The sequence below is a fragment of the Cricetulus griseus genome, chromosome 2, assembly GCF_003668045.3.
Source record: "Cricetulus griseus strain 17A/GY chromosome 2, alternate assembly CriGri-PICRH-1.0, whole genome shotgun sequence".
NCBI lineage: Eukaryota > Metazoa > Chordata > Mammalia > Rodentia > Cricetidae > Cricetulus > Cricetulus griseus.
Window position 1 is genome coordinate 314,515,134 of NC_048595.1, and position 15,021 is coordinate 314,530,154.

At 40.8% G+C, this 15,021-nt stretch overlaps 1 protein-coding gene across 1 annotated transcript in view; it reads right to left on the bottom strand.

Annotated features, from left to right (window-relative positions):
• The window catches only part of Iqgap2 (IQ motif containing GTPase activating protein 2), a 271,719-nt gene that overhangs the window by 207,932 nt on the left and 48,766 nt on the right, over positions 1 to 15,021 (bottom strand). The gene's annotated exons all lie outside the window — the stretch shown is intronic.

Here is a 15,021-nt window from a genome sequence, read left to right on the forward strand (position 1 = left end):
CTGCATGCAGAATGGGGACCTGCCCCTATTTGAGGAACATGATACTCATACTGAGAAAGCAAATAAAGACCATTTGAGACTCTGCAGTCATTCTAAAATAGAAGACTTAAGGAGTCTGCCCATAATAGTCAGGCTCCTACAGAGGCTCCACCCCAGCAGCTTCCCTTGGAGCCTGTGCTGTGAATAAAGATATTGTTTTATGAGTTTTAAGCATCACAGCGTGAGGCAGCATCTGGTTCATACAGGAAGGAAGAGACTGCCATGGTGTTTGCTATTCATACCTTTTGATGTCTCAACAAAAAGCCAAGCACACTGTGAAACCCGTGGCAGAATAGTGGCAGAAGCAAGAAGATGACTGATGAACTGAGTGAGAAATCCAGACCCAACCAAGAATAGCAATGAATGAAGACTCTCTTGAATGAGGAGAAAGTCTGTAGTACAGAAAACTGAAAATTCCTATAAATGTTTAAAGAAATTAAGAGGTAGGGAAGGAGAAGAAAGAAAGAAGAAACAAGTTACATACAAGGTAAAGCCTTCCATAATGAATAGATCCCAACAGTAGCACTCAGACAAACCTGAGTCAGGTGTAGCAGTGGCCTATACTTGTAATCCCAACACTCAGGATGTTGAGGCATGAAGATCATAAAGTCAAGGCCAGTGTGAGCTGTGATAGAGAGAGAAACAAACAAATAATAGAAGCAACAGAAAAAGGGAGGGATAGAAGGAGAGGGAGAGAGAGAGAGTCCTAAATGGGCAATGATACTTAACCCTCTAAATTTAAGAAGAAACCATCAAGTATTGTAGGACAGTTTGCTTTGAATCAGAGGGTAAAGCTAGCTACTAGCTGACCAAAATTAGTCATAGAGGTTTGGGAGCCATGAATGTCTGGAATTTCAGTACTTTAGAGACTAAGGCAAGTTAGGAGCCAGCTGCAGCTATATAGCAAACTTAAAGCCAGCCTTGGTAATGTAGCAATACCATGTCTCCAAAAAAAGAAAAAATAAAGAAAAAGAAAGAAGGAAAGGAAGGGAGGGAGGGAGGGAGAGAGGGAGGAAGGAAAGAAGGAAATAGTGGGGTAATATTTTATATTTTAATACACACAGTTGAAATCAGATAGACCTGGTTATATGGCTTTTTTGTGGCTTGTTGGCTGTGACATTGAACAGACACTAACGTCTTTCCAGGACTTGGCTTCTTCATCTATAAAGTGAGGATTTCCCAGCTCCCCGGGATGGCAGGGAGACTTGAGGCCATGTGTGGCAAGTGCTCAGAGTATGGCACTTTGTAAACAGTCACTCATGTGACAACTTGTTTGTAAAGAACATTTGAGACCGTGGAAAGTTTCAAGCCCCTCCCAGGCCTCCAACATTGAAGAGCCTGAGAAACAAATACAAACATTGGAGTCAAATATCAGTTGCTAAACTTGTCCATGGCTTGAGATGATCAACATGAACATACCTGCCAGGTACCTATCCAACAGAGAGACATAGCTAGATCACACAACATGTGGACTAAAACCAAAACACCCTTCCAAAGAGGTGTCCCATGGCCAGGCTTAGCTGATAGAGACCACAAAGTGAGTTCCTCTGAGTCATAAATCAGTCAAGCATGCAATTTCCCAATGTCCTCTATTGCCCACACTTGGCCCTCTGCCAAATCCCATGGTTTCTTCCTTTACATCCTTAATCGACACTCCTTCAACTGCAAATCCATAGTACCTCCCCCTGGTTACCACACAACTGGACCTCAGCATTAACATCTTCACTTCTGCCCTAACTACTGCAGGCTGGCAGTAGAGCTGGCCAGCATCCTGACTTTTTTTTTCTTTTTTTGTCCCATGAAGATGCCCACTAAGGCCATGTCTCATTCTTTTCCAAGTTACTCCAGCTGAGTCCTTTTTTTTTTTTTTTTTTTTTTTTTTTTTTAGGAAACTATTCCTTTCCCCACTGCTAGGTACACTGCTGGCATGTCAAAAAGGGTAAAACTCTGCTTCATGTGGCTGCCAAAGCAAACGGGTTGAAAAACAACCCCCAAACAGACCAGTGATCCTTACAGCAGGCCCCCCTCTCAGCTAGAAGCCAGACCTAAGAAGGACCACTGCTGTGGACTGGCCACCCTTCCTATTGCACCAGCTGTAACCCTGTGTTCTTTCTCTTTCCCTCAGCACATCTGGGGGGACAAAGTAGGGAGGGAGATGCAGTTGTCAGTGAAACAAGAAAGCTGTTTATAGCCTACAAATACAATTAAGAAATTCCTTTAAATAAGGTATGGAGCAACAAGTCTCTCAATAAACTGCATACCAAGGTATCACCCTCCAAATTCCAAATTTTTATTAGCTGTGCTTGCAAGCGCATCCAAGGTTAGGGTGTCTTTAAGAATAAGGACAAAGAAGCCCAAGCATGAAGGGGGAATTCAGTCCATTCTGTGAAGTATTTCCCAGGCATGACCATTTTCTTTTTAAGTAAGCACAATTATTCATTGTGCGCCCAAACCGCACTTGTGGCTTCTACTTGCTTAGACATTTGAAGCACGTCTCTTTTCATGCCTGATTCTCTATTCTCTAACCCACTGCTAGATCAGGTTAGCACTTGAGACTTGATTAATCAACAAGGTCTCCTTTTGGTTTCTGAATTGTAAACAGGACACAAAAACACTCACACCCAAGTTTTGTTTTGTTTCCAGGGCACATTTAAAACAAAAGCCCACCCCAGGCTTAGACATACAGGGAACAGCTTGGCCATACCTAGCTCTATTAAGACAATATTTCTAAACAAGACCTTCAGAAAGGGAAGCCCTCCTCCTTCCCCCCTCCCCGCTGACACACACATTTTTAAACTCAGGGCAGAAAAGAGTAAGCATAGCATAATTTTGTGTATGCATTTTCTCCTTCCTTAAAAAAGAAATAAGATACCACAGAGACCTTAGACACAATAGTGGCTCCATTCATAACTGCATGTTCAACTATAATGTCCAAATTCCCTGTCCGTTTCTTGCCAAGATTTCTTCTCCTGTTCTCTGACCTTCATTATGGCCCCAGTTGGATTTCCTTCTTTAGCCTAGAGTTCTCCCAAACTGAACCCTCAGTCTCAAGTTTTTTATAGTTGTCCCAACAAAGGACTGACTTTCTTAAAATGTACTCATTTTCATGACTCAAATATATTTTTACATAATTGGCAAGGAGCCCTCAGCAGTGCTAATTCTTTAAATAAAAGGAGTAACTTTTCTGAGCGATGGGATTTCTAGCATCGGCAAGAACCTTTCAGGGCCCATAGGAGCAGCACACGCCTGCCCAGTCCTGTGTCTGCAAAATTCACACCACAAAACAGCTATATAGCCAGCTGCAGGATATCTGAAAAGAAAACTTAAACATCTGTCTTAAGTTGTTAGTTGTAAGTCTTAAGTTGTAAGAGTGAACTAGCTCAGGACTAGAAGTGTGGCTCAGTGGAAAAGCTCGTGTATAGAATGGAAAGATAGGCCCTAGGTTCTATCTCCCGCAATTAAAACAACAAAAACTCTCGAAATTAAAACCAAGAGGAAAAAAAACCAAGGTAGTGATGACTTTAGTACCATAACCACAAAACCAAAACATCAGCCAATTCCTGGCTGGGTGTCTGTCAGTAACAAAATGATATACCCCTTCTGTCCCCAGCTAAATGTGTTGGTTCTGTGGTCAATAGCAAAGAAGATTGTCACATGGTGTGAAATGTAGCTCCTAAGGTGTCCACCCTTCCCAGGTCTCCTTATATTCACACAGTTCTATGCACCCCACTCCCTCTGAACACAGCCTTGATTCTAATCAGCAAGACACATCAGAAAGGATCTCAAAATAGGTTATAGACTACCCTGCCTTCCATCCTGCCTTTTACACGCTCACTCTGGAGGTAGATGCTTGCTAGCTATGCCCCAATGGCTAGCAACTGAGAGAAGGAAAGGGCTCTACCCACTAGCAGACAGAACAGGGGTCCTTTGTCCAATGTGAGGAACTCAGTCCTGTCAACAGCACTCAACAAGCTTGAAATGGATGTGCCCATTGGGAACCCTGAGATGACTGCAGCCTTGTGAGAAACCCAAGCACCCACTCAGGCTCTGCCAGCTCATCTGCTTTAAGAGCTGCACTGAGGGCCTTCTCCAAACCAGACGGCCTAAAAGTTTCAATCTCTTTTATGAAGATAATTGTCATATCAGATAACACATCCTTCAAAGTCTGTATGTAATCCAGTGTTTTTAAAAGTTATACTACCATCACCACAGCCAATTTTAGAACATCTTTTATCATCCCAGGTCCATCATCAGTCACTCACAACCCCCCACCCCAAGCCTTACCAATAGCCTTCACCTCTACAAATTTGTCTAGTCTAATATTTTCAATGTTCATAATATCATAACATGAATCTGTACATCCTATTTTATAGCTGTACTTTATTTCATTGTGTAGACATGCTATATTTTGTTTATTCATTAATTCATGGTGGATGAATTTGGGTTGACTTTAACTTTTTACTAACATGGATATACATTTTTGTGTGGACATAGGTTTTAAGTGCTCAAGAGTACATACCTGGGATGGGGATTGTTAAATCATATGGCAATTTTATGCTTAATAATTTAAAGGCCCGCCAGATACTTCTAAAGTAGCAACACCATTTTACAATCCAGCCAACAATCCACATCTTTGGTAACATTTGTTATAACTTGTCATGTGTGTCACAGCTAAAGGATAAAAAGGGTAGATTACTGAATCCACTCTGAAAAGAAGAAAGGGAAGATAAAGAGATGTTGAGATGAAAAGGTAAGATTATTGAATCTACTCTTAAAAAGCAACTACTAGTTTTAAACATTTTACATTGGATTGGACTTCTGTATATTATATACAAGTGTTGTATATTGATACAAATTTGAGATTAATTTTTCTATGTCTCTAATATTCTAGGTATTGTGTCTATACCACTCATTTAACTATGTAATACAAATTTCTAGTCCTTGAAAGTTATTATTATCAACTATATAGTACAATTAGGAAATGTAGTCTAGTAATTAGTCAACCTGTAGTTACTTTAAGTATGTTTATGAAGTCAAACTGATAGAAAGACAGGTCATCTTCAAATACTTCAGAGATCTACAGAATATGGCATTTAACATGTTTTAATCACATAGGTTTTTTTTTTTTTTTTATGACAATGAGACATTTTGCTCCAGGAAGCACCAATCTACATCAGAGAAGATGATGGGCATCAAAGGAACTACACATGGAGTTTTTTTGTGATAAAGGTAAGCCACTGAGCAAGAAAAGTACCGTTGCCTCAACTGCTGAGAGTATGCTGTCCAAATTGGACAAACAGGACACCAAAATCAGTGACTACAAACCTTGCCAAAACAAGGCAGTCCAGTCCTTCAGATTATCCTGGTTCACATGTCTGTCAGATAAGTTAGGCCTATAGGCCAAAGATGGATTCCCCAACATTTCAGAGCAATCTTGGGTGACTGTCCAGGCAGCCAGCTGTTTCTGTCATTTCTCACATTTTTTTTGGAAGTCGCTTGCTCACACTTCCTGTTTACTCAGTTAATATTATTTCCTTCTTGGGTCTCTGAAGGAGTTGAAGACTAAATAGTATAGTTATAGTTTTCCATGTTTACCAGAATCAGTAAAGAAACTCATTAAGGATGTATTAAGTGTAATAGGTTTAAAAGACATTAAAAGATAATTTGATAATGCAAATTATAAAAGAGAGTAAATTAGGTACAAGACTTTGGACTCATCAAGAAAGAATAGATAATGAAGTATTTTCTCAGAATGTCATATGCTTATTGACTAGACATTGTTAATGTCTAGTATTATATATACTATATAGTATTATATATATATATAATTGCCATGTATATATTATATAGTTATTGTACCTATTGTATATAGTTTTTCTTATATGAATTATAACCTTTTTAAATTTTAGACAAAAAAAAAGGGCGCTATGTGGTGATATCTTGCTTGAACTAATAATGCCTGTCTGGGGCTCAGAGAATGGAGCTTGCCACTAGCTAACCATAGAGGTCTGAAGGTCTGTACAGACAGACAGGAAGTAAAGTAGGTTGGCAGAAACAGGATATAAGAAGAGAGAAACAGGAAATTGCTCTCTTCTCTGCAGAGACACTTAGGAGGTAAGGTGTGCTGTGGCTCGCTCCTTCTCTCTGATCTCTCAGCATTTCCCTCTATATCTGATTTCAGCTTTTTATTATCTAGACCAATTAAGAACTCCATTTACAAGTAATATGAAGTAGTAGCTCATTGCTTCAATTTTTAGTATCCTAGTAACCAATATGGAATATTTTACCACATTTTCATTGGTCATTTGTTTATCTGCGTTCCAGAAGTCTATTCCTAACTTTTGCCCATTTTAAAATTAGGGGGCTTTGTTTGTTTGTTTGTTTGTTTTGAGACAGGGTCTTATGATATAATTCTGACTGGCCTGGATAGCTCTATGTAGACCTGACTGGCCTTGAATTTACAGAGATAACCCTGCCTCTGACTCCCAAGATAAAGGATTAAAGATGTGTACTACTGCACCCAGTCTGTCCATTTTAAAATTAGTCTCTTATTTTTTCACACTGCAAGTCCTTAATCAGATATACCATCTTTGTGCTTCCTTTTTCATTTGATTTTACATGCATGTTTTGGCTGCATGTATGTCTGTGTAGCATGTACATGCTTGGTGCCCATCAAGACCAGAAGGAACTGGATCCTCCTGGAACTGGAGTTACAGATGGTTGTTATCCACTATGTGGATGCTGCAAATAGAGCCCCGTCCTCTGCAAGAGCAACAACTGCTCTTAACCACTGAGCATCTCTCCAGTCCCTGTGCTTTCTTTATGGAACTCTCTTACTAAAAAAACAAAACAAACAAACAGAACAGCAGCTTGAACTTAGTTAGGCATTCATTAAGCCTATAGACCAATTTAGAAAGTTGGTATGTAAATGTGTGCTTTCTTGTAAAGGTGGACATTCAATAGGCAAAGAGGTCAGAGGGCAAACTGTGGGTTGGTCCTCACCTTCTTTGAGACAGGATTTTGTGCTGTTTACCACTGATCATGCCAGGAAAGCTGGCCTGGGGGCTTCCAGGATTTTTTCAGCTTGGCCTCCCATCTCACTCCAGGAGTGGGCCATGTCCAGCTTCAGGTTATTGGGAATCTAACCTCAGGTGGTCATTGTTCGGCTGAAACCTCCAGCTCAGCCCTATTCCTTTCTCTCTCTCTAAACCATGCTCAGAGAATCTCCAAACAAAGGGAAGACACCAAAAAGCCCAGTTCGGCTTTTTGTTTGTCTGTTTTTGTTTTTGAGATAGGGTTTCTCTGTGGCTTTGGAGGCTGTCCTGGAACTAACTCTTGTAGACCAGGCTGGTCTTGAACTCACAGAGATCCGCCTGCCTCTGTCTACCAAGTGCTGGGACTAAAGGCGTGTGCCACCACTGCCCGGCCCAGTTCATCATTCTTGGTGGCTGTGGCAGCCTCCTTCCCTGAAGTTGCCAGCGCCCAAGTCCCCACCTAAGCGTTCACCTTTTGACTATAGTTGGGTACAAACCCAGCTTGTGGCAGACATGTCACCACCCCTCCCACAACCTATATAATCTCCAAACTTTAGTTTAGGTATGTGACTTCTCTGGCCTCAATCTCTGGGGCTAGAGAACCCACCAGAGTATTGTTTTGCTCAAATAAACCTGTTGTTACACTTTTTCAGTTTGGCTTGATTTGGCTTACTGTGTCAGCGAAGAAACTATTATCTTATTGGGGATAGAACACCTATTAGTAATATGTATGGCAAGCAATACTGAGCAATCTCCCCAACTCTGAAAACTTTATGTTCTTATGATCCATTATTTCAAAGACACTCTTTCTAGGAAAGTTTTCTTCAAAGAATCTGGGGTTATCTTCATGATAAAAATGTAAAAGAGAAAAACTCAATAACTGCAATAATATTGAAGAGGATAACAAGCCATAAATGTTCAGTTTTGACACTTTGTCACACTGAAGAGATAGCCATGCAACTGCCACACCACCAAATGTCTGGCCTGTACCAGCATTCACAGAATACTCTCCCCTCTTTTAGTGATTTAAAAATAAATAAATAAATAAATAAAACAAAATCAGGAAGGAGGGACAGGTAGTAGTGTCCTTACCATGCAATTTACAGAGCAAAATGGGACTTCCCCATTGGGTTAGATGACCTACCTATCGTCACACAGTGCAAGCTGGGACCAGGAAATCAGGTCTACCAACTCTCTGGGTCATGCTTCTCTCCCCCATGACACTCTTTCCCACTTATGCACAAAATAAAGCACACACCTAGGGTGTGGAACATATGTCAGCAAAGAAAAGGGAAGTCCTCCCACCATTCTCAGACTATCGTGGGATGCCAGGAATCTCTTCCTTGTTTTTTAAGCAAGAATTAGACTGAGAGTGTGTGTTCAATAATCTTACAGTGGCGAGGACTCTTGGTGTCTTCTGACCTAAATGTAGACTTTACAAGCCTGTTAAATAATTCTTAAAAGTTGGTTATTGGCAGGCAGACTGAATCAGTCCCTGAAGACCCAGGGACTCTGACTCTGCTGAGATCACTGGGCTACTCTGCCCCCAGGCAGTGCAGAGTGCAGAGAGTGCAGGGGTGAACTACTTTGGCTCCTGACTTGGGCCCAACTTCCGCCTGCCTACTCTGGGAACTCCTGCCCAGGGGTCTGCAGGCAGGTCGACTCGACCCCTGAGGACCAAGCAACCCAGAGTCTGCTGACATCTCTGTGCTAGTCCTGCTCTCTCTCGCCCAGCTGGAGAGCCAATGCCTCAGACCTGCCTGCACCCACCTTGAGTATCGGAACCAATTGCAGCCACCTGAAGAGAATCCCGGACTCATACACACCAGGAAAGGAAGAGACACCACCTGCACCCACTGGAAGCAACCTTAAAAACAACTTCATGCAGATGATAGAGACTCTAAGAGAGGAAATCAGAAAATCCTTCAGAGAAATGGAAGAAAAGACAAACCAAAAGATGCAAGAAAGCAAGGAAAGCCAAGAAAATACAATTAAACAGCTGAAGGAAACAGTTCAGGACCTGAAAACTAAAATAGAGACAGTAAAGAAAACACAAACTGAGGGAATGCTGGAAGTGGAAAAGCTGAGTAAACTATCAAGAACCACAGATGCAAGCATAACCAACAGAATACAAGAGATAGAAGACAGAATCTCAGATGCTGAAGATAAACTAGAGGAAATAAATTCATCAAGCAAAGAAAATCTTAAGTCCAACAAATCCTTAACACAAAATATCCAGGAAATATGGGACACTGTGAAAAGACCAAACCTAAGGATAATAGGTATAGAAGAAGGCGAAGAAACCCAACTCAAAAGTGCAAACAACATATTCAACAAAATCATAGAAGAAAACTTTCCCAACCTAAAGAGAGACATGCCAATGAAAGTACAAGAAGCCTACAGAACGTCAAATAGAGTGGACCACAAAAGAAAGTTCCCTTGTCACATAATAATTAAAACACCAAACATACAGAATAAAGAAAGAATATTAAGAGCAGCAAAGAAAAAAGGCCAAGTAACATATAAAGGCAAACTTATCAGAATTACACTGGACTTCTTCATGGAAACTCTGAAAGCCAGAAGGACCTGGATTCTACCAACTCTGAGAAGAACACGGATGCCAGCCCAGACTACTATACCCAGCAAAGCTTTCAATCAATATAAATGGAGAAAACAAGATATTTCACAAAAAAAACAGATTTAAACAATATGTTATCACTAATCCAGCCCTATATATAATCCAGTACTGGAAGGAAAACTCCAACCTATGGAAATAAACTACACTCAGAAAAACATAGGCAATAGATAATCCCACTTTATGAAAACCCAAAAGAAAAATCAGGGTAAATCCACATACCATACCACTACCAACAACAAATCAAAAACAAACAAGAATAAACACTCAATGGGCCTTAATTTCCCTCAGTATTAATGGTCTTAACTCGCCTGTAAAAAGACACAGGCTAACAGATTGGATATGAAGACAGAATCCATCCTTCTGCTGCATACAAGAAACATACCTCGTATTCAAAGACAGACATTACCTCAGAGTAAAGAGTTGGGATAAGATATTCCAATCAAATGGACCCAAGAAACGAGCTGGGGTAGCTATCCTAGTATCTAACAAGTTAGACTTCAAACTAAAATCAATCAAAAAGATGAAGAAGGCCATTTTATATTCATCACAGGAAAAATCCATCAGGAAGAAGTCTCAATTCTAAACATCTATGCCCCAAATACAAAGGCAGCAACATTCGTAAAAGAAACATTATTAAAACTCAAATCACAAATAAGACCTCACACAGTTATAGTGGGAGACTTCAACACCCCACTCTCACCACTGGACAGGACCAGCAGACAGAAACTTAACAAAGACACAAAGAAACTAACGGAAGTTATGACCCAATTGGGATTAACAGACATCTATAGAACTTTAACAGATACAAAAAAAAAAAAAAAAATGGAATAATCCTGTGTCTAGAGCTGAAAGCTCTAGAACAAATGGAAGCAAATTCACCCGGGAGGAGTAGATGCCAAGAAATAATCAAACTGGGGGCAGAAATCAATAAAGTCGAAACAAAGAAAACAATTCAGAGAATCAATGTCACAAAGAATTGGTTCTTTGAGAAAATCAACAAGATAGAAAAACCTTTACAAACTAACCAAAAGGCAGAGAGAGAACATGCAAATTAACAAAATCAGAAATGAAAAGGGGGACATAACAAGGAAATCCAGAGAATCTTCAGGTCATACTTTGAAAACCTGTACTCCAGAAAATTTGAAAATTTAAAGGAAATCGACAATTTTCTGGACAGATATCACTTACCAAAATTGAATCAAGAACAGTTAAGCAACTTAAACAGACCTATAACCTCTGAGGGAATAGAAGCAGTCATCAAAAGTCTCCCAACCAAAAAAAGCCCAGAGCCAGATGGCTTCAGTGCAGAATTCTACCAGAAATTCAAAGAAGAGCTAACACCAATACCCCTCAAATTGTTCCACACAATAGAAGCAGAAGATTCATTGCCAAACTCTTTTTATGAGGCTACAATTACCTCGGTACCCAAGCCACACAAAGACACAACTAAGAAAGAGAACTACAGATAAATATCCCTCATGAACATAGATGCAATATACTCAATAAAATACTGGAAAACCAAATCCAAGAACATGTCAGAAAAATCATCCACCATGATCAAGTAGGCTTTATCCCTGGGATGCAGGGTTGGTTCAACATTCGAAAATCTGTCAATGTAATTCACCATATAAACCAACTGAAGAAGAAAAACCACATGATCATCTCACTCGATACTGAAAAAGCCTTTGACAAAATCCAACATCCCTTCATGATAAAGGTCCTTAAGATATCAGGAATAATAGGAACATACCTGAACATAATAAAAACAATATACAGTAATCCAACAACCAACATCAAACTAAATGGGGAGAAACTCAAAGCTATTCCTCTAAAATCAGGAACAAGACAAAGCTGTCCTCTCTCTCCATATCTCTTCAATATTGTCCTTGAAGTTCTAGCTAGAGCAATAAGACAACAAAAGGAGATCAAGGGGATACAAATTGGAAAGGAAGAAGTCAAGCTTTCATTGTTTGCAGATGATAATGATAGTCTACATATGTGAGCCGAAAAACTCTACCAGAGAACTCCTACAGCTGATAAACACCTTTAGCAAAGTGGCAGGATACAAGATTAACTCAAAAAAAAAAAAAAGAAAAGAAAATCAGTAGCTCTACTATACATGGATGATAAGTGTGCTGAGAAAGAAATCAGAGAAACATCACCATTTACAATTGCCACAAACAACATAAAATACCTGGGGTAACACTAGCCAAAAAAGTGAAAGGCCTGTATCACAAGAATTTTGAGTCTTTAAAGAAAGAAATTAAAGAAGGTACCAGAAAATGGAAGGATCTCCCATAATAAAAGAACTTCCGGAGGCATCACCATCCCCGATTTCAAGCTCTATTATAGAGCTATAGTCCTGAAAACAGCTTGGTATTGGCACAAAAATAGACAGGTAGAGCAATGGAATCCAGTTGAAAACCTTGATGTTAACCTGTACATATATGAATGCCCTATTTTTTATAAAGAAGCCAAAGCTATACAATGGAATAAAGACAGCATCTTCAACAAATGGAGCTGGCATAACTGGATGCCGGCATGTAGAAGACTGTAGATAGATCCATGTCTATCACCATGCACAAAACTTAAGTCCAAATGGATCAAAGACCTCAACATAAACCCAGCCACACTGAACTTATTAGAAGAGAAATTAGGATATACCCTTGAACGATCTGGTACAGGAGACCGCTTCCTGTAGCACAGACCAGTAGCACAGACTCTGAGATCCACAACTAATACATGGGACCTCCTGAAACTGAGAAGCTTCTTTAAGGCAAAGGACACAAGACAAAACAACAGCCCAAAGATTGGGAAAAGATATTCACAACCCCACATCCAACAGAGGGCTGATCCCCAAAATTCACGAAGAACTCAAGAAGCTAGTCTCCAAAACACCAAATAATCCAATTAAAAAGTGGGGTACAGAACTAAATAGACAATACTCAATAGAGGAATCTAAAAATGGCTGAAAGACACTTAAGAAAGTGATCAACATCCTTAGCCATCAGGGAAATACAAATCAAAATAACTCTGAGATACCATCTTACACCTGTCAGAATGGCTAAAATCAAAACCACCAATGACAGTTTATGCTGGAGAGGATGTGGAGAAAGGGGAACACTCCTCCACTGCTGGTGGGAGTGCAAACTCATACAGCCACTTTGGAAATCTGTATGGCGATTCCTCAGGAAAATGGGAAACAGCCTACCACAAGATCCAGCAATTACACTCCTAGGCATATACCCAAAAGCAGCACAATCCTACAAGAACATATGTTCAACAATGTTCATAGCAGCATTATTTGTAACAGCCAGAACCTGGAAACAAGCTAGATGCCCCTCAATTGAAGAACGGATAGAAAAAATGTGGTACATTTACACAATGGAGTACTACTTAGCAGAAGAAAAAGGCAATGGAATCTTGAAATTCGCAGGCAAATGGATGGAACTAGAAGAAACCATTCTGAGCAAGGTAACCCAGTCACAAAAAGACAGGCATTGTATGCACTCACTCATATGTGGATTTTAGATATAGAGTAAAGGATTGTCAGCCTGCAGCTCAGGCTGCCAGAGAGGCTGGTAAACAAGGAGGACCCTAACAGAGACATACATGGTCCCCTGGAGAAGGGGAAAGGGACAAGATCTCCTGAGCAAATTGGGAGCATGTGGGGAGGGGAGAGGGAACTAGGAGAATGAGAAGGGGAGGAGAGGAGAGGTGAGGAAGGCATGATGGAACAGGGAGGTTGAGTTGGGGGAAGAACAGAAGAGAGCAAGATAAGATATACTATAATAGATGGAGACATTATAGGTTCAAGGAGAAATTAGGCACTAGGGAAATGTCTGGAGAGCTACAACGATGACACCAACTAACAATCTAAGCAACAGAGGAGAGGCTACCTTAAATGCCCTCTCCTGATAATGAGATGGATGACTAATTCATATGCCATCCTATAGCCTTATTCCAGCAGCTGGTGGAAGTAGAAGGAGATACCCACAGCTAAACTTTGAACTGAACTGAAATCCAGATGCAGAGAAGGAGGACTGTTGAGCAAAGGGGTCTATACCAAGCTGGTGAAACCCACAGAAACAGCTGACCTGAACAAGGGAAAACTCTTGGTCCCCAGACTGATTGCTGGGAAAACAGCATGGGACTGATCCAGACCCCCTGAATGTGGGTGTCAGTGAGGAGACCTTGGAAATCTATGGGGCCTCTTGTAGTGGATCAGTAGTTATTGCTACCATAGGAATGGACTTTAGGAGCCTATTCCACATGGAGGGATACTCCCTGAGCCTAGACACAAGGGGGTTGGCCTAGGCCCTAGCCCAAAGAATACGACAGATTTTGAAGACCCCCATGGAAGGCCCCACCCTCCCTGGGGAGCAGAAAGGGTATGGGATGGGTAGGGTGTTAGTTGGGGGGGGCAGGGGAGGAGGGGAGGGAGGGACCTGGGATTGACATGTAAAGTAATTTTCTTTCTAATAAAAAGGGGGGGAAGTTGGTTATTAAAGCACAAAGTTACATGGCACTGTCAAAAGATGAAACAATACTGAGAACCCCAATGAAGCAATGTTAATGCCAAGTTCAACCATGGATTAGTATTTTATAAAATACTGAGTAAAATTCTGTTCCTTTCTCACTCTATAGACAACTACTTATCAGTGACCAGCAATAATTCCCATCCATGACCACTTCACTGAGTGTTTATTGGCCGTGTAGATAAGAGGACGGTAACTAGGAGCACTGGCTCAGCAAAGGGCAGAGTCCTAAGGAGGCATTTGCACTTTGGACTCTTTATCTTCACTTTCTCCGAGGAGAACCCAGCCAGCGTTTACTTAATCCAAAGAGTCTAAAAGAGTCAATGTGATTTCACAGACAACATGCCCAAGTGGCCACACACACACAAGTTAAGGAGATTGCAGTCATAAACCTGCTTCATAGTTTAGTGACCCATGGACTTCAGGCACATAGACCATTGTTTTACTGAACATTTATCATCATGGACAGGAGGTCACAAAAAGACCTCCTGAGGACACTCTTGTGGGAAAGAAGGGTTTAAGTTACTGTTGCTGCCCTGCATCCAAGCCAGTGAGATGCAGAATCCAAAATAATCTAATTTGTCCTGTAGTTTCCTGGGAGGCTTTGAGGCAGGGTGAACGAAGATTTGCCTCCCCTGGCCCCTTGACATGGACCTCTCTCAATTCTGCATGACCAAAAATGGTATCTCACAGGCTGCTAACAAGACCACAGCTGCATTACTACCTGCATATGCACAGATGGGTGTGGTACCCATCCAGCTGTGATCAAGGG